We start from the raw sequence: 21,737 nt of genomic DNA, 5'->3' as shown, positions 1-21,737 counted from the left end.
AGTATTAATAAATATAATGACAGTAGTAAATATACTATTATAATAATTATACTTTAACTAGTACTTAAATTTAATACATTGATATTATATATTATTAATCATGTAATTCTTAATGATTATACATTATATATTTATACACATTTATTTACACACAATTGTCCGTGAATCGTTGGACATGGTCGAAGGTCAATTGAACATATGAAACAATTCAAAAATTTTGAGACTCAACCTAACAGACTTTGCTTATCTTGTTGAAATCATATAAAGATTTAAGTTTAAATTTGGTCAAAAATTTCCGGGTCGTCACAGCGGCTATGTTTGCTGCAAGGAAAACTCGAAAGTCTTCCTCGCTCATATTCATGATGTGTCGAGTCGTTGGTGCCATTTCCTTCAAAAATAGCCAAAAGAATTGAGTTAATCATATAGAATATTAAGAGTAGTCAATAGTATTTCGTAGCATAATATGAACTTATTTATAAAAGCTTTTTCTTCATATTAGCGTTTTATAAGTTTTAATTCGGGTAGTACCTACCCGTTAAGTTCATACTTAGTAGCTAACATACAATTCAACTACTACAATTCTATATGAAAAACTGATTACAATAAATTTCACGTTCAAACTTTTATACAATATTTTACAAATTTACAATACCGCTATTTTACATATAGCATAAAATATAGCACACAATAACTTTGATACAAAGTAGTTTCGAAGACAATCCTAGTTAATACGCAAGTCGTTCAACAAAGGCAATAAAGACACGTAATTCATAAGTCCAGAAACAAGTCATGAATTTTGGTTGTACTAATATTACTTCCTATCCTTGGTTATGTGGCAGATAACCATTGTGACTGTTAGCTAATAAGCATGTTGTAACGTCGTCAAAAGGATGAGGGTTTCGTAATGCCCAACAGCCCCATAACAATCTAAAAACCTTGTTTCTCACCCCAACTACCGAATTCGTCACTTGTGAGAAAGTTTTATTTAAAAGTTGTAATCCGATGTTCTTTTTCTCACTTTGGTGAGAAGCGAACATCACTAACCCGTAAGCATAACATGCTTCTTTATGTTGCATGTTAGAAGCTCTTTCTAAAGCACGAAGTCCTATGTTGGGATATGTTGAGTCAAAATAGGTTCTTAACCCGTAGCGTAAAATTGCACTTGGGTTCCCTGCATTTAACGCTTTAAAGAAAACACGGCGTAACTTAAGGTCTACCCAATGTGATATACCTCATCTTTCAAAAGAAAGCCTTTTATAAACTAAGGCATGCCTGGAACGTTCTTCAAATGTTCTACAAACTAATTTTGCCGTAAATAATTGCGTCGACTAATTCTAACCGACTCTAGACAAGATTTCATCAATCATGTCCCCGGGTAGGTCTTCTAATATTTTTGGTTGTCTATCCTTAACATCTATTTTGTGTTTTTTTATACTGTAAAAATAGACGAGGGTTAGATTCATAAAAGATACTTAACAAACAATACAAGCAATTTTTACATATATCATAAAATCACAAGCACACTATATTACATATATGACATCGCATGATTACAACTCTTTATTCCGACTCACTTGTTTCTTCTTCTTCGGACTTGGTTTGTTTCGCTAATTTCCTAGGGATATATGGTGCTCCCCTAATATGAGCCGTTCTTTTCACAAATGTTTTAGAAAAACCTGGTGGCTTAGATGTTCCCTGGTTATAGCTAAAACTTAAGAAATACGGGTGTTGACGGTATTTCCTATCGGGATATTTCATGTTAACATAGAGGTCATCGGGGTTGGAATTAGGTTTCTCTATTTTGATGCCTTTTCCCTTATTATTTTCTTTTGCCTTTTCAAATTGGGTCGTGGAAATTTCTATAACATCATCGGAATCCTCATCGGGATCCGATTCATCAGAAAATTGGTAATCTTCCCAATATTTTGGTTCCTCGGCGGAAACACCATTGACCATTATCAATTTTGGTCCATTGGTTGTGGGTTTTCTTTTATTTATCTGTTTTTCAGTGGTTTCTAATATTTCCTCCTCCGAAACCTCTTCTTCTTCTTCCGGTTCCTCTTCGGGAATTTGTGAGTCTTTTCAATATATATTCGACTCTTCATTATTATTAAGTGAGTCAATGGGATTTGTACTAGAGGTAAACATCTATCACACAATATCAAACACATTAAGAGATTAATATATCACATAATATTTACATGTTAATAATATATAGTATTCAAAAAAAATGTTAAGCAATCGTTTTTAAAGAAAAAATATACGGTCGAAGTCCAGACTCACTAATGCATCCTACAAACTCGATAAGACACACTAATGTAAATTTCTGGTTCTCTAAGACCAACGCTCTGATACCAACTGAAATGTCCCGTTCATAATAATTATAAATGTTTCATATTAATTGATTTCGTTGCGAGGTTTTGACCTCTATATGAGACGTTTTTCAAAGACTGTATTCGTTTTTAAAATAAACCATAACCTTTATTTTATCGACAAAGGTTTAAAGGACATAACCTAGGTTATCAAGTAATGATAATCTAAAATATCATGCTTACACATGACCATTACATAATGGTTTACAATAAATATTATGTTACAATAAAGAAAACTTTCGAATGCAGTTTTTAGAAAATATCATACAAGCATGGACTCCAAATCTTGTCCTTAATTTAGTATGCAATAGCAGAAGCTCTTAACAATCACCTGAGAATAAACATGCTTAAAACGTCAATAAAAATGTTGGTGAGTTATAGGTTTAACCTATATAATTATCAATCCTAATAATAGACCACAAGATTTTATTTTTATAAACACATCTCATATCAGGCATTTCGCAAACTTCATAGAGATAAAAATCATTCATATGTTGAACACCTGGTAACCGACATTAACTTAATGCATAGAATATCCCCAAACAGAACCTCTTATCTGTATAATAATCTCGAAAAACTAAAGCCATCCATAACCTGAATGGGGGTTGTTAGGCCCAATAGATCTATCTTTAGGATTCGCGTCAATTAGAGACCATTTCCCTAATTTTTAGGTTACCAGACTTGAAGGGAGATATTCGGTTTAATAATCCAACCATAGAATGTAGTTTTGCATACTTGTGTCTATTTTGTAAAAACATTTATAAAACTGCATGTATTCTCATCCTAAAAATATTAGATTTTAAAAATGGGACTATAACTCACTTTCACAGATTTTTACTTCGTCGGAAATTTAAGACTTGGCCACGGATCGATTCACGAACCTATAACAAATATATACATATATATCAAAGTATGATCAAAATATATTCACAACCTTTTTTATTACATTTTAATGATTTAAGTTTATTAAGTTAGCGGTCCAACGTTAGTAATCTACAACTAGTTGTCCACAGTTAGATGTACAGAAATAAATCAGTATATATTATCTCGAATCAATCCACGACCCAGTGTATACAAGTCTCAGGCTAGATCACAACTCAAAGTATATATATTATTTTGGAATCAACCTCAACCCTGTATAGCTACCTCAAGCATTACTGCATATAGAGTGTCTATTGTTGTTCCAAATAATATATATAGATGGGTCGATATGATATGTCAAAATATTGTATACGTGTCTATGGTATCCCAAGATTACATAATATATGTTAGAATACATGTATAATAAAATATAAGTTAGTTAAGTTATGGTTAGTCTAGATTTGTTACAAAATTTTCGTAGCTAAAACTAGCAAATTTATCCAATTTTGTTTTACCCGTCATTTTTTCGTTTCAAATCCGTTTTGAGTGATTCAAGTTGCTATGGTTTCATAATAAACTGAAATTTATGAAACTAAATAGAAAAAGTATAAGTTTATAGTCAGAAATACAGGTTACAAGTCATTTTTTAAAGAGGTAGTCATTTCCAAAAAAACGACATCTTGATGTCCATTTTGAAAAACATACTTCAACTTTGTGTTTAACCATGATTTTTAGATATAGTATCATATTCATATGAAATATCATTTTTCCAAAAAACAAACTTCCAATTCAAAGACTAAGACAGTTTTTATTTTTCTAACCCAAAACAGCCCCCGATTTCACTACGACGGCGTATGTCCGGTTTTACGGTGTTCTTCGTGCTTCCAGGTTTTAAATAGTTAAGTTAGCATATCATATAGATATAGAACATGTGTTTAATTGATTTTAAAAGTTATATTAGATGGATTAACTTTGTTTGCGAACAAGTTTAGAATTAACTAAACTATGTTCTAGTGATTACAAGTTTAAATCTTCGAATAAGATAGTTATATATATATGAATTGAATGATGTTATGAACATCATTACTACCTTAAGTTTATTAGGTAAACCTGCTGGAAGTGACAAAAATTGATCTAGCTTCAAAGGATCTTGGATGGCTTGAAAGTTCTTGAAGTAGAATCATGATACAAAAACAAGTTCAAGTAAGATTTTTACTCGAATTAAGATAGTTTATAGTTATAGAAATCGAATCAAAGTTTGAATATGAATATTACCTTGAATTAGAATGATAACCTACTGTAAATAACAAAGGTTTTTTGATCTTAGATGATTACTTAGAATGGATTAGAAAGCTTGGAAGTAGACTTGTAAACTTGAAAGTATTCTTGATTTTATGAAACTAGAACTTATAGAATTTATGAAGAACACTTAGAACTTGAAGATAGAACTTGAGAGAGATCAATTAGATGAAGAAAATTGAAGAATGAAAGTGTTTGTAGGTGTTTTTGGTGTGACGGCCCGGAAATTTCCGACCAAATTTAAACTTAATCTTATTATAATTTCGACACGATAAGCAAAGTCTGTAATGTTGAGTCTAAAAAATTTTGAAACGATGTTCATATATTCAATTGACCTTCGACTGCTCTCGAAAATTCAAGAACAACTACTTGTAAATATATATATATATATATATATAATAATTCGATACATGTAATTTTTTTATTTTTTATTTTTACTAGTATTATTACTAAATATAATTATTACTATTATCATTAAAAATTGTTAATATTATTATAGTTATCATTAGTATTAATTATTATTAAACTGATTATAAAAGATATCATTATTATTATTATTAATATTATACTTGTATTACTACTAGATAAAATATTAAGGATATTAATATTATTATATTTATTAATCATAATCCATGAATATAATTACATAAATATATAAAATGTAAATAAAGATATAATCATAGATGTATAAAATCTGATATACAGTCAGATATACTATATATATATATATATATATATATATATATATATATATATATATATATATATATATATATATATACGTACAGATTGTATATAAAGGTATATAAATATATAAACACAATATACGTATATAATTACAGAATGGAAAGGGATTCAGTTTGCAGTCGTTATCTAAGCTAAAAGTAATTTATTCTCTTGTCTGAAATCAGTATCATTTGATTCCAAGTTAATCACAAACTAACAAATGCAATTGAGAATCGTACACCTCTTTTATTTTCTTTATTCTTTTGTTGTTCTAATAACTCTACCTGCTCAAACCACTCTACTTGCCAATTATGTTATTCGAATACACTAAGAACCACCATCATTATCTTCCTTCTTCTTCAAAAGCACCCGTCACCATCTAGCTCAATCGATCAACCATCTCCTCATCACCTTCCATCACCTTGATGAAATCATCAAACCAAGCATTAACCATTATCATCATTACTACTAATAATCTGTTTCTTGCTTCATGAATTTTTTACAAACCAAGAACCATAACAATCACCACCCATCAATCTTCCTGCTTTAACGCCCACCAAAACACCACCTATTATCAACACAACCTTATGTTTTTTTCTTCAAATCAATATGCAAAATTTATCTTTACTATATTTTACAAGATCAACTTAACAACACCCTTATCACCTCGTCTAATCATCGAAACACGTAACATCAAACTATAACCAATACAATCACACGACCACTTTCGGTTTACTTATGGTTAGCCGAGAACCAACCCACTATAACCACCTTGAATCACTAACAATAATCAATACCACCACTCATCGTGATCTTCACTTCAATACCACCATCACCACCCCAGCTCGTTGTTACCTTAACCATCACCACACTAAGGACCACCATCTTACTATCCTCACTCTCTCTCTAACCTCTTTCTCCTTCACCAGTTCGCTGCTATATTAGTTACAGCAACTGTTACTACTGCTGTAGCTGGATAATAACTAGGAGGATGTGTAACATTAAATGGCATAGAAGAAGGAAGGTGAGCCGTAATGCCTTATGACAATCGAAAAACAACTTAATATTTTGGCAATTTAAAAAGATTTAAGATTCCATATAGTGCACTAAAAGTTAATCAAGTGTGATGAGGTAGGGATCATGGCCGACATCTTTCCCCACCCGTTTGATATTTTTTTTTGTTAAAAACATGTGATGCGGTGTATAAATTAATATGTGGATCTAATTCTAGCAACTATGATTATGGAAAAATATCGTGGAGTAAGTAGGGGAGTGGGGTCGGTACGTAATGATTATATCGATATAGAAACCGAGATAAATCATCACCTTGGCCACCATGTTTCCTTGTGGTACCAAACTTATTCTATTTAATTAGGCCAAGGGAAATTGAAAATTTGGAAGGAGATATTGCTAGATTAATGGAGGGTCCCGATTAGTTTTGTATTGTATATCACATGGGTGATTTACCCGAATTGAATTGTTAAGAATTAAGTACAGGAAACGATGAAACATGAATGCGAAGATAATATTGAAAACAAATTTTTTTTTAGAAATTGATTAATAGGCTCGGGCTAGTATTGGACTCATGAAAGGGTTTTATCCAGAACATAAATATTTAAGATTGATGGGCTTGATTACATGGTATCCTGGGCCATTCTAAATGTTGGGCCGAAACTCAATATTAATCAGTTAACGAAGATGAGTGATGTTCATTATGAAATGATGATCGTCTATGATTATGATATAAGATAGTCTAGGATGATGATAATGAATATGACTATCGAAGGATTAAGATGATAGTTGTTAGGGAATTGGTTATGACACGGGTGATGATGAATATTAATCAATTAAATTGATAATGATATCGAATCTCGGGTAGAGGATCAGTTGGGTTTTGTTGTTGGGTTCGCGGGACGTCGCGGGTTCAAACCCGGACTTGGGCATTTTTTTAGGGCTACTTCCTTGAGGTAGTTATTTATCTATTATTATTATTATTATTATTATTATTATTATTATTATTATTATTATTATTATTATTATTATTATTATTATTATTATTATTATTATTATTATTATTATTGTCATTATTATTATTATCATTATTAGAAAGATTATCATATTTATCAAAATTATTATTATTACTATCATTATTTTTATTTTGACATTAATATTATTATTTTCATATTATCAATATTATTATCATAATAACTATTATTATTATTATTGTAAAATAAAACAACTTTTAGTTATTATTATTATCAATATTATTTTATCAAATAATTATTAGTTATATAAAACTATATTTACTACACATAACATAACTATATTAACACCTTTATAATAAATATAATTCATAAGGTTATTAATGAAAAATCCAATTAAAATAACAATTAAATCATTAATAATATATAAATTTGTTTGATTACCATTTTATGTGTTAATATATATAAATGATAGAGGTTCGTGAATCCGAGGCCAACCCTATACTTGTTCAATGTCGTCATATGTATTTTTACTACAAAATACAGTATGGTGAGTTTATTTGATTCCCTTTTACTCTTTATATTTTTGGAACTGAGAATATATGCGCTACTTTTACAACTGCTTTATTAAATGCTTTTGAAATACATTTTGAACTACAAATACATGAAATGCTTTTATAAATGTTTGACGAGATAGACACAAGCAAAACATTCCTCGAATGAATTATGTGGACGTGATAATTGCCACCATTGAATTATGTGGATGTGATAATTGCCACAATTGATATGAATATTTTTCCCCTGATTATTATTGCTTGGTAACCTAAGAATTAAGGAACATCACTAATTTTGAGAATTAGTGCACGCCTAATTGACGCGAATCCTAAAGGTAGATACCGGGTTTAACACCCCACCCAAAATGTTCACTAGACGGACGGGCTAGTGGGCGTGGTGTTTAGTACGTCGAAGTTTATACAATTATTATACAGACTAGATGTTCTGTTTTGGAGATATTATTATGCGCATTATTTGTTAAGGTCGGTTACCAAGCCAAGCTATTTAAGCAATGAAAAGTGATACACAGGTTATGTGTATGTTATCTTTGTGCACAAGATATGTGTACGGTTACTAAGATTTATGAAAGATGATTTCGTACACGAGAAAGGTGTATTGTATTTAAAAGATATCACATGTACATTACAGGTGGGTATAGGATTCGGGCCCATTTGTACCATGCAACATTTAAATCTTGTGGTCTATCAAAATTACAGAATTTTATTGTTTTATGATAAACTTATGAACTCACCAACCTATTGGTTGACACTTTAAAGCATGTTTATTCTCAGGTATGAAAGAAACCTTTCGCTGTGCATTTGCTCATATTACATGGAGTCATTCAGGGCATATAGAGGTCAGAACCTCGCAATGGGACCAGTTGTTAAAGATTTCATTCTGATGGATTAGGACGGGTCACTACATTTGGTCGTTGGTATATGGAATAGATATAAAGGATGTGTAAGTTTGTTTTCTTGTAAATAATTCATGAATGATTTATAATATTTTTTGTAATTTTGTGAGATATTTCATGCTAGTTGCCAAATGATGGTTCTCACATGTTTAGGTGACTCACAATGGCTGCTAAGAGCTGATAATTGAAGTGTATATACCAATAGTAAATACATCTAGAAGCTGTGTATTGTACGAGTATGAATACGGGTGCATACGAGTAGAATTGTTGATAAAAATGAATGAGGATGTAATTGTAAGCATTTTTGTTAAGTAGAAGTACTTTGATATGTGTCTTGAAGTCTTTCAAAAGTGTACTAATACATCTAAATACACTACATGTGTATACATTTTAACTGAGTCGTTAAGTCATCGTTAGTAGTTACATGTAAGTGTTGTTTTGAAACCTTTAAGTTAACGATCTTGTTAAATGAAATTAATTCATTGTTATTATACTTAAATGAGATGTTAAATTGTTATGTTAACATGATAACATGGTGTATGAATATATCTTAACATCACACACACATATATATATATATATATATATATATATATATATATATATATATATATATATATATATATATATATATATATATATGTTAAAATACTATTACAACGATAATCGTTACATATATATATTGTTTCGAAATCCTTAAGTTAGTAGTCTCATCTTACTTGTATAGTTCATTGTTAATACACTCAATGATATACTTAATTATCATTTTATCATGTTAAATATAGTATATCAATATCTTAATACAATACATATGTATTTAGTAAGACGTTGTTATAACGATAATCGTTATGTATATCGTTTCGAGCTTTATAATTCAATATTCTCATTTTTTATGTATATCAAACATTGTTAATATACTTAGTGAGATACTTACTTATCATAATCTTATGTTAACCATATATATGTCCATATATATATATCATCATGTCATTTTTACAAGTTTTAACGGTCGTAAATCGCCGGTCAACTTGGGTGGTCAATTGTCTACATGAAACTCATTTCAAATAATCAAGTCTTAACAAGTTTGATTGCTTAACATGTTGGAAACATTTAATCATGCAAATATAGTTTTCATTTAATATATAATCATGGAATAATCATGGAAAAGTTCGGGTCACTACACATTGCTTACCGTTTGGATCTACCGACTCAATTGAGCTCCGTTCATCCTACTTTCCATGTATCAAACTTGAAGAAGTGCCTTGCCGAACTCGATGTCGTCGACCCTCTCGAACAGCTCACTATTGATGACAAACTTCATTTCGTGGAAGAACCGGTTGAAATGGACACCTCCGTCAAGACGCTAAAACAAAGTAGAATTCCGATCGTTAAAGTTCATGGAATGCCAAAAGGGGACCCGAGTTTACTTGGGAAAGACAAGATCAGATGCAAAGAAAGTATCCTTACTTATTCGTAGAGTTGGAAACGCAAGATCTCGAGGAAGAAACAACGACTACTACGCCTACTTAAATTTCGGGACGAAATTTCTTTTAAGGAGTAGGTAATGTAACATCCCGTCTTTTTCTGTTCACTTTCCGTTTATTTATCTTAAAGTCCGTTATTTAATTATAACGTCTCTCGTTACTCTACGTAATTAAGGTAATTCGTTTGGTAAATTCACGCACCCGTATTTAAACTTGAGGGACCAATGTTGTCAAGAGGGCAAAAAGATGACTAGGTCAACTAGTCAACCTTCACCCTCCTTCATTCATTTCATCTTCCCCATTTTCCACTACTTTCACTTTTTCTCTCAAACACCCATTTCATACATTCATCATCTAAATTCGATCTGGTGAGCGTTCTTCAAAACAAATTACATATTCGGAATCCTTGCATCTTCCTCTTCAAATCCATACCAACTTCATCTCATTTGGGTAACTTTCTAAAAACACTAGATTCTTTGTTCTTGATGTTTTTAACTTATTAAAGTGTTAATTAGTATCTATGGCTCAAGACTAACATGAATATATGATTTATATGCTTGTTCTTGTTATTTTGATGTAACTAGCATGAACTTGAAAATGGGTGTGTTTGATCTTGAGATTTGGTTGCTTAAATGTTGTTAGATGTTAAAAGTGCATGTATTAAATGTGTTACTAGCATCACTAGCTTCAATTTGGTATGTAGGTTGTCATGGAAAAGCTTCAAAAACATAATTGTTAAATTTGTGATTTTGAGTTGGGGTTTGATAGAAGTAAAATGGATTTTGATGCATTGAATGCTTTGCAATGTGGTTTGTAAGTGTTTAGTTGTATTGTATGCGTAATTACCTACAAAACGGCATTTTATAAGTGTGCATTTAATTCCCGAATCATCAAAGTGCATTTATGAACTTGAAAGCATTTATGGTGGGCATTTAATGATCTTTCAACTTGGATTTGATTATTGTAAATGATGATTTTGGTTGATGAAATGTGTTTAGTTGTGTTCCTCGTTAAATTACCTTTCCAACGATGTATGGTGTGACGACCCGGAAATTTCCGACCAAATTTAAACTTGATCTTTATATGATTTCGACACGATAAGCAAAGTCTGTAATATCGAGTCTCAAAATTTTTGAAGTGTTTCATATATTCAATTACCCTTCGACTGTTCTCGACGATTCATGAACAATTAAATGTAAATAAATATGTGTGTATGTATATATTTAAATAATAATTCGAAATATAATTTCAAGTATTATATGTTGTTGTTATTAAAAATTAATAAAATAAAAATAAGGTATTATAATAATTATTATTTAAAATATATCTCTATATATAAATAAAGTATATTAAAAATAAATATTAAATGATTGTAATACTCGTTTGATGTTTTAATGGATATTAAGCAAGTTAAATTCAAACTTATGTAATTTTAAAATAAACGGTGATACGAAAATGAGTTCTATAAATTTTAGGTTTATTAAAAATGTATTTAGGAACTATCCGTCAAGTTTTAACACTTTTTATATTTTACCCAGAATTTAGAGGGACAGTTGATGTAATTTTTATTTAATTAATTAATGATCAAATTTGATACCATAATGACCGAAATAAATAAATATATTTAATTTAAAAATATGGGATTTTTCTGTGTACTTTTATCCGCCACTAATTTCAAATAATGCACGATACACAGTCCGTGAAAAACTGTCGGTACAAGAATTTAAAAATCTCGGCTGCTTTACTATTAATTACTATTCCTCACTGTACATAATTGAGAATGATTGATACTGTCCCTTTCTTTGTCTAACTCCCATATCATATTTATATATATACAATTACACATAAATTAGTGTTAAAATATACACACTCTATATGCTTGATCTTTTTAATCTCAATTTGTCTGAATGCATAAAGATTATTATTATTATATTATTATGATTATTACCCCGTGATTTATTGAATGCAATCAATAAAGATTACAGTACATGTTTTGTTTTATTTTCTTTTAACCTCGATCTATCTATTCTCTCCATATACATATATGTATCTGCATACGAAACCACCTACACAAGAAAAATCATCTCCCAACCACTTGCAACTATCTTTCTGCTTCTTTCTTTCTTGTTGAATATCACTTTCAATCATCACTTAAAACAAATCGCCATTTAAACCACCTGCTAAATTCATTGAAACCACCATCATCAAGAGCACCATCTTACTACTAACCTCGACTATTACATATAAATTCTGTTTCAAACAAACATAAACACCACCTTGGTCACTTCCATCGACACCACCATAGTGAACCACCACAAACCCACCACCCTCATTTAATCGTTTGATCACCAACCTCAATACCATTGACTATCATCATCTCGCCACCCTCACCATAACCAAAACACCACCTCCATCAAACCCACTAACTACGGCTATATATCTTTTCTATTTTAACTCATCGTCAACCACCATAGTACCATCTCAAACAAACAACCAACATCGATCACTATCAATACCACCATGGACTATTATTCAAACACCCACTTGGTGTTGTTTCCTATTTTTCATGTTCGAGATACAAAATAACCACAACTCTTACTTGTTTGCCACTACTCGATGAAACCCAAACTACCCCACACATACAACCACAGATCACAATCCATTACCATACCACTACTGTTGCTCGCTGTTACCTGATTTTGCTATATGTTTCCACTCAACGAACAATAATCCAAGTTGCAGCTATCGTGCTTCTATTACAGCCATATCATGATATTTTTCGTTTTTCTGTTTTCATCTTCTACTACTGTTTACGTCCTATTTTTCTATTCTAAGTTACTGTGTTGCTGCTTGGTTACTTCTAAATCCTATTACCATGAACAACCACTTAAACCATCACCTTTTGCTCGTCAATAACCAACAAAAACCACACGAATAAAGAATGAAAGATGATGATTATGATTAATGAGTGATAATGAAAGATGAGCTGTAAAGATTAAAGTGGTACATGATCATGTTATACTATCTATTTATTTATACAAATGAAACCCACTTGCAAGACTAAAAATCCTTAATCGTATATATTAATAAAAACTGAAATTAGTTAGTATTTGCTGTTGGGCCATTTAAACTGATTGTGGGCTGAAGTCCAGCTAGGTTTTCATGTAGGCTACTTCGAATTGTAAAACCCAAACCCCATCAAAATAATACTGAGGTTTCTGTTTTATGAGAATGTTAAGTGATTATGATGAGTATTGATGATGACATGATGAAAACATGATGATCGTGAATGATAGGTAGAGAGGTATACGATAATCGTGTAAAGAAGATAAAAGTATGATGGTGATCAAGTTTATGGTGTCATGTAGAGGAGTATATTGATTATATTGATACGGTTATGTTTTAATAATAGAGATATAATACAAAAAATGATGGTTTGATTATGAAAATAAAGGATGATAATAGATTAAGATAATGATGGTGTTACTTAATGATAATGGGTTGTTAGAAGATGAAAGAAACAGATAATTGGTTAAAGGGAATTATGGGGAACTTATAATCAGGAATGTAACAACAGAGGGATGATTAGGGGAGTTATCATTGAACGAGAGGTCCTAGGTTCGAGCGGGTTAGCGGGAGGTCGCGGGTTCAAACTCAGAATTGGGCATTTTTTTTTTAACGACTACTTCTTTGAGGTAGTTTACTTATTACTCATTATTATTATTATTATTATTATTATTATTATTATTATTATTATTATTATTATTATTATTATTATTATTATTATTATTATTATTATTATTATTATTATTATTATTATTATTATTATTATATTATTATTATTATTATTATGATTAATGTTATTAAAAGGTTAAGGTTAGGTTTAAAAAAATAAAATTTAGGATTAAGTTTATGATTTAAAATAAGTTAATGATATGATTATGATTATTAAGAAAAAGTATGATTAAGTTTATGACAACTACCTATTATTATATTTGAAAATTATTAATATTATTATTATTAAAACTATTATTATTATTAAGTATTATTATTATGATTATTAGAATTATCATTATTTTTATCATTATTATTTTATTTCCCTATTATTATTATTTTTAACATTAATACTATTATTTTTACATTATTATCATTTTATTATTACTATTATATCATTATTATTTTTATAAAAACCATATTACTATTATTATCAATATTACTACTAATATTATTATCATTACTACAATAAAAATTAGTCATATATAAATACTTAACTAAACTATGTTAAAATTTTATTCATTTAAAGAATATAAAATAAATACATTCAATTAAGTTACTAACGAAACACATAATTTATTAAAATAACAACTAAAAACTAATAATATATAAATTCATTCGATTACAATTATATGTGTTAATATATATATAAATGATATAGGTTCGAGAATCCGAGGCCAACCTTACATGGTTCAGTATCGTCGTATGCATATTTTTACTACAAAATATCGTATTGTGAGTTTCATTACTCCCTTTTTAAATGCTTTTGCAATATATATTTTTGGGACTGAGAATACATGCGTTTTTTTAAATGTTTTACGAAATAGACACAAGTAATCGAAACTACATTATATGAGTGAATGATCGAAGCCGAATATGCCCTTTTGCTTGGTAGCCTAAGAATTAGTAAACCGATCTACTAATTGACGTGAATCCTAAAGATAGATCTATTAGGCCTAACGTACCCCATCCAAAGTATCGGATGCTTTAGTACTTCGAATTCATTTTTTATCATGTTCGAAGGATTGCCCGGAATGATAGGGGATATTCTTATATGCATCTTGTTAATGTCGGTTACCAGGTGTTCACCATATGAATGATTTTTGTCTCTATGCATGGGACGTATATTTATGAGAAATGGAAATGAAAATCTTGTGGTCTTTTAAAAATGATGGAAATGAATATTTATGTTAAACTAATGAACTCACCAACCTTTTGTTTGACACTTGAAAGCATGTTTATTCTCATGTATGAAAGAAATCTTCCGCTGTGCATTTGCTCATTTTAGAGATATTACTTGGAGTCATTTCATGACATATTTCAAAAGCCGTTGCATTCGAGTCGTTGAGTTCATCAAGATTATTATTAAGTCAATTATAGTTGGATATATTATGAAATGGTATGCATGCCTGTCAACTTTTGATGTAATGAAAGGTTGTCTTTTAAAAACAAATGCAGCATTTGTAAAATGTATCATATAGAGGTCAAATACCTCGTGATGTAATCATATCTTATTGTATTCGTCCTTATGGATTAGGACGGGTCGTCTCATGTGGTATCAGAGCGGTGGTCTTAGCGTACCAGGTCTTGCATTAGTGTGTCTAACTGATAGTTGTTTAGATGCATTAGTGGGTCTGGACTTCGACTGTGTCAGCATGTCAAAAGTTTTGCTTATCATTTAGTGTCGAAAATTATTTGCTTATCATCCTTAAAGTCTAGACACATGTTACTGCCTCTATTGCCTAGATAGTGTATAGACAAAAACTCATATCTTAGCATATCTGCTAATTCATATCTTAGCGTATCTGTTACTGTTACCTTTGTCTGACAGCTTCCGTAGATCCCTCCGTAACTTATGGGATTTTAGTATTATATATGCATATGTAAATTATGTATTGCAGAGTACTAATCTACATCCTATAATCTATTTCTTATCGAAAATCCTCCATCTGTTCGTACGAGATGAATCCCTCAACCAGTTCGAATTCCTCGGATTTCGACAGCTATTTCGATATGGAGTTTCACCTAAGCTCCGAAAGCAGTGTCACCAGAATGAATCAACCAATTCATTTGATGGGTTCGTAGCCAACTTAATCATTGGAGACAAAAAGAAAGTGATCCTTTCCATCAACCAAATTCACCTCTTGATGAAGAACCTGAAGCACTTACCGGTGAACCAGTCCGAAGTACCATTTTCACCCTCATTTCCTGAATATCTCATCAGGATTACATACTATCTTAGATTCTAAACCTTATTCCTTCGCTCGTTCTTACTGACAATCATCCCGGAGTAATCGAAGAAGTCAACGAGCTTTGCGCCCGAGTAATGATTTTTGGAAAGTATGGTGCAAAATGTACCAGCTTCAGCAACATCACCGGTACCAACAGTACCACCAACATCAACATCAGTACCACCGATAACATAAGCCTCAACATCACACGCCTCAATATCACCATCTGTACTTCGAGTATGATCTTCGTTCTACGTATCGTTATACAGCATTTATCTTCGTTCGACTATGTAATCTCTAGTGTTTTAGAGATTATATATTCTTGTTCTAACGATAAATAAAATGAGTTTAATATCATATTAACTCATTAAATCCATGATTACATCTGAAGAAAATATATATGTATATATGTTTTCATAAATATTGCAATTAAAAATTCTTTTGTACAAACTGTTAATGGTGAAAATATTTTAACGGGTAGGTAATACTCGAGGAATATTTAAATTTCACATTAATAAGTTAAACTATACATTCTTCGAATCTAATTCAACAGTCATTTACTATCCTACTTACATCTACAGATATACGTATCCATTCACAGCAGAATAATCATTTTCATTCAAAATTCATATTTGAATTTTGACTTATCAGAATCCAACAAGTGGCATAATGAAGAAAACATTGGACAAAATAAAATTTGTTAGAAACAAACAAATTAACTATGAGAAATTTTGTTAAGAATCCACGCTAACTGTTCCTAGCTAACTGTTCCTAGCTAACTGATTACCATTTATTTATCGCAATTTATTTATCGCATTTTATTTATCGCAATTTTAATTCTCGCAATTTTATTTATCGTCATTTAATTTCTGTTATTTATTTTACGCACTTTAAATATCGGGACACGTATACAAGATTTTGACATATCATATCGACGCATCTATATATATTATTTGGAATAACCATAGACACTCTATATGCAGTAATGATCGAGTTATATATACAGGGTTGAGGTTGATTCTCAAATAATATATATAATTTGAGTTGTGATCGAGTCTGAGACATGTACACGGGTCACGATACGTATTAATTAATTCGAATATTATAAACTATATATGAATTATTGAGTTAGTGACTGTGGACTGCTAACTGTGGACTACCAAGATTGGACAATTAAAATGAATTAAAATATTGATTATAACATATGAAACTAAACAATTCTTCAAGTTTGCCACTTGATTTCATCTTAAACCTCATTTATATCTTGACGATTACAATCTGCGTTCAAACATTTCATAATTCTTGAAAACACCTCAATCGAGAGAATGAACCAACCGCACTTCATCTACGTAAGAAGAGATTGATGCATATAGTTATGCACTTGAAAACTCTCGGAACCTGAGTAAACGTTTAACACATATCTGTGCTAATTCCTTTAGTATTATTATTACCACTTGGTAATTCCTTTCAAAGTAGCAAATTTTGTCACAGCTCCAGTAAGTCAACTTCGACTTTTCATTCGAAAGAACCTTATTATCACCTTGATTTATATGTACGCTCTTTTATTGTTACCGGGGAACCTTTTATATTTCACCATATTACCATCAGCGTTTAATCATCTAAAAACACAATTCTCCTGAAACCACCTCGGATTGATAACCGATGATTCAGATATCGTAGCATTAAATGCAGAGGAAACAGAAAAATTGTAGATGGTCTAAACGGCCAAAAGTTTGATGATAAAGAAAGGAGTGTTAGGAACGCTTGATAGAAAATTTGGTACTGAAAAACAGATTGAGCAAACCATGAAGGAGACCAAGGACAAATACAAGGACCACACCATATATTCAAAGAAACCAGCTAATTCTGGATCCGATGAAACCTTCAACGAATATCTAGCTCCGTACTCATGTTAAAATCTTGCAAAAAATCTTTCTTCATCAACCATCGAACTTAGAAATTCCAAAATATCATCATAAATATCTTCGATATTTCTGAGGATATTTTCATAAATATTCCCGTCCGGAATTATTTATCTCTTCGTGCTATCTATATTTCATCATAAAGGAAACTACTTTAGTTTCTAAATTTCTTTAAAATTCGAGTTTAAATTATGAATGTTTTTGAAGTAGTGTTGGGAATTGATGCATGAGTTAGTATAATATAATGACACTTGATCAACGTGATTATATTACAGTAAGTCATGCTGAGTTTCTAAATGGAACGTGATGATTCACAGATTATAACGTCATCATGTGCCATGTTACATAACTCTTTCATTCTGCTTAACTTCTGAACATATCAAGAAAATATATTCTTGATAGTTCTGTTCTCAGTGATTCTGGTAATTTGACAAATCAGATCGTGCTATTACGTTCTTTCTTTCTTAGAACATTAAGTACATTCAAAACTCCATGCTTACAAATTCTGGACCATTACTCGCTTTACTAGAGGTCGAGAAGAGAATAAAAAGGCAAAGAGCTCCAAATTATAAGAGAAAATATACAGCCTAATAACAACACGGAGGTTACAAACCGTGGATATTAATACGGATAGCAATATAAGGACATGGTAGAATTAAGAATAGTATCACCCCAAGGTAATAGTAAAAGTAAACAGATTTTTCTGGTGGAAGATTGAAAAGAAGGATGACAGAAATGATAATTAGGAAAATATCAAGGATTAGAATGGGATTAAGCATTTTCAAAACCTTTTGGATGTATGAACTGAAGCGACCCGTCCTAATCCATAAGGACGAATACAATAACATATGGTTACATTGCAAGGTTCTGACCTCTATATGATACATTTTACAAACATTGCATTCGTTTTTAAAAGACAAACTTTCTTTACATCGAAAATTGACAGGCAAGCATACCATTTCATAATATCCACTATCCAACTATAAATTGACTTAATAATAATCTTTGATGAACTCAATGACTCGAATGCAACGTTCTTCGAAATATGCCATGAAAGACTCCAAGTAAAATCTTGAAAATGAGCAAACGCACAGCGGAAGATTTCTTTCAATCCTGAGAATAAACATGCTTTCAAGTGTCAACCAAAAGGTTGGTGAGTTCATTAGTTAATCATAATCAATCTGTTTTATCATTTTAATTAATAGACCACAAGATTTTCATTTCCATTTCTCATAAAAATACGTCCCATGCATAGAGACAAAAATAATCATTCATATGGATTGAACACCTGGTAACCGACATTAACAAGATGCATATAAGAATATCCCCATCATTTCTGGACATCCATCGGACATGATATAAAAAATCAAAGTACTAAAGCATCCGCTACAACGGATGGGGTTCGTTAGGCCCAATAGATCTATCTTTAGGATTCGCGTCAATTAGTAGACTGGTTTACTAATTCTTAGGTTACCAAGTAAAAAGGGGCATATTCGGCTTCGATCATTTAACCATATAATGTAGTTTCAATTACTTGTGTCTATTTCGTAAAATAGTTATAAAAATTGCGCATGTATTCTCAGCCCAAAAATATAAAGGGTAAAAAGGAAAATGAAACTCACAATACGATATTTTATAGTAAAAATATGCATACGACGATACTGCACAATGCAAGGTTGACCTCGGATTCACGAACCTATATCAGTTATATATATTAAAACATATAATTAACATTTAATAATAATCAAACCGGTTTATATATATTATTTAATTAATTTAGTAATATATTTGTTATTTTAAAGGTTGTATATATATTTATTTTGTATATTAATATTTATACATATAGTTATATTAATATATATAGATAGATAACATTATATTGTAAATCAATAATTTATATAATAATAATACTAATTATGATAAAGATCATGATAATTCTAATAATAATAATAATGTTAATAAAAATGAAAATGCTTTTAATATTAATAATAATGATAATACTACTAAAAATAAATAAAAATGTTATATGTTAATAATAATACTAATATTTGTGATAATAATAATGTTCATGATATTAATAATAATAATAATAGTACTTTTACTAATAATAATAATAATAATAATAATAATAATAATAATAATAATAATAATAATAATAATAATGATAATAATAATAATAATAATAATAATAATAATAATAATAATAATAATAATAATAATAATAATAATAATAATAATAATAATAATAATAATAATAATAATAATAATAATAATAATAATAATAATGAGTAATAAGTAAACTACCTCAAAGAAGTAGTCCTTAAAAAAATGCCCAAGTCCGGGTTTGAACCCGTGATGTCCCGCTAACCCGATAACACCACTAACCACTTCACCCTTTTCTGTATTTATGGTATAATACAAAACTTATACATATTTAATCCGTTATCCATTTCTGGTTAAATCTTCTTCTACTTCGTCAATTAATTCGGCTCCGCAGGAAAACACAAGTTGGATCGTGGCCCAACAGAACCTTTGGATTATCTCGGCTCAACTGAATTTTCATACACGGCCCAACTTAATTTTATTAACTAAGCCCAATTAGTGTCCCAATCCAACAACACTTAATTGACCTAAGTTGTTTTATTCATTCTTGTTTGAATCTGCCTTGTATCCATTCATTCATTTTAAAAAAAAAACACGAATAAACTGAAACAGTGGTAATAACGATAGCTCATCATCAATGTAATACATCATCAATCATCATTATTCAATCCATGAATACATCATACGATCAATAACAACTTCATTTTCCTTCATCACCTTCATGATTATTTCGATTATTATCAACATCATTAATTTAATCGTGTATCATCATCTATCATGTTATCTCTTACCATCACCATCATGTACCATAATATCATGCATCATAATCGAATCATCATTATATTCATCATTAAATCGTTATCTCCATTATCGATCATCTTAATATCATCATAATCTTTAACAATATAACAACCATCATCATCACCATCCAAACATTCATCATCCTATCGTCACCTCATTATCACCATATCAACTCATTGTAACCTTCTTAATTAACATCCTTACTTTATCATCACGATCATAAACATCCTCATGGTTTATCCTAAATCTCGTTTCTATAACATTACTCATTTCCTTTCATTTAAAAGTAACATGTATATATATATACATATATATATGTATGTATATATATATATGTATGTATATATATATATATATATATATATATATATATATATATATATATATATATATATATATATATATATGCTTTCGAAAGTTGTATTAATTTATGATCCTCATTAGTCTAAAGTTGCATTTCCATGTATATAAAATAGATATATGACGCGTAAAGATGTGTTTGTAATTTCAACCCACTTGCCAATTCCATTCACCACTTGTAAATTTAATATAATAAGATCACCCTTTTATGAATCTCAAAGATATATTACCAACTAGTTTATCCATAAATAATTTTATTGTTTTGTACGAATAGGATAACAGCAGTAGGAGGCTCAAAATGTCACAGAAACAATAGTGAATCATCAAAAAAGTGGTGAGTTGTCGACGGGCTTA

Source organism: Rutidosis leptorrhynchoides, chromosome 4 (assembly GCF_046630445.1).
Source record: "Rutidosis leptorrhynchoides isolate AG116_Rl617_1_P2 chromosome 4, CSIRO_AGI_Rlap_v1, whole genome shotgun sequence".
Lineage (NCBI taxonomy): Eukaryota > Viridiplantae > Streptophyta > Magnoliopsida > Asterales > Asteraceae > Rutidosis > Rutidosis leptorrhynchoides.
Note: the sequence above shows the minus strand (reverse complement) of the source record.